Source organism: Puma concolor, chromosome B3, assembly GCF_028749965.1.
Source record: "Puma concolor isolate L17-30 chromosome B3, mPumCon1.1.hap2, whole genome shotgun sequence".
Taxonomy (NCBI): Eukaryota; Metazoa; Chordata; class Mammalia; order Carnivora; family Felidae; genus Puma; species Puma concolor.
Window position 1 is genome coordinate 108033197 of NC_141672.1, and position 1298 is coordinate 108034494.

The following is a 1298-nucleotide window of genomic DNA, read 5'->3' on the forward strand; positions in this document are numbered from 1 at the left end:
TCATGTCTATGCTATGTTAACCCTTAAGTCCCAGGGGCCCTCTTTTGGCCCCAATTTTGAGTCGCCTCTACTCTGGACCAACTAACTCAACATAACTCATGGAATTTAAATAACAATGTTCAAGCAGCTGCCACATGCCAGGAATTGCACTGAGGGCTTTGCACATGTTATCTTGTTTAATCTACTGGTAATATCCCAAGAGATGGGAAAGATCTCCCTTTTCCAGATAAAGAAATAAGACCAGAAGAGATCAGGCTACTTGCCTGAGAGAATACCAAGGATCTGATGGTGCCAACAGAGTGCTGCCATTTCCCCACCTCACAACACCTCCTGCCAAAGGATGTAGTTTCATACCCTATCCTGCCACTACATAAAAATCTTTTTTTTTTTTTTAGTTTATTTATTTTGACAGGGGGGAGGAGGCACAGAGAGAGAGAGAGAATCCCAACCAGGCACTGCACTGTCATCCCAGAGTCCCATGCAGAGCTCGAACTCACAAACTGTGAGATCATGACCTGAGCCACAATAATGAGTCAAACACTCAACTAACTGAGCCACCCCAGTGCCCCACTATGTAAAACATCTTAATCTAACATCATGAGATTAATGGGAACAGAAGGTTTTTTGAATTGCTGACTTTTTCCCTACTTGCCTGCATCAAGTTCAGACTTGATTTCTAATTGGTAGAATTTTCTCCTTCTCCTTTCCTTAGATGCTCTTCTACAGGACCAGCTATCTTGTCTGAAGCCTAGTTATTTGTGCCCCTGTTTAATTTCCCCTTCTCATCCAGAGTATTAGTCATATGCTTTTGAGCCCCCATGGGTCCTGGCATGTAATGGGTGACCATGACCTTTAGGTCTCTGGGGTAAGACCAAGTGTTCCTCCACTTGGTTTGTGTTCTATCTACCCAACTATCATTGTCCTCAGTGTTCTCTGCTTCAAAACAGTAGGGGGCAGGGCATGAGGACTATGGGGGTGAAGAGCAAAGAAGGTGAGAGGAGGCCAAAATGATACAATTAGAAGTTCAATGTCCTAAGTCAAAATCCTGTTTCAGTCATTTACTGTGTGGCCTTGGGCAAGTCACTTAACCTCTCTGGGCTGCATTTTCCTTACTCGTGAAAAGAGAGTAACTATCCCTGGCTCATAGGGTGGTTGTGATTATTAAGTGACAGGATGGGTGTGAGGGTAAGAAAGTAAGAGAAGTTGTCAGTACACAAGAGACACTAGATGATCACTTGATGGGTAAATAAATGGCTGAAAGACCTAGGAAAAGTATACAACATAGAATCTGTTTAAAG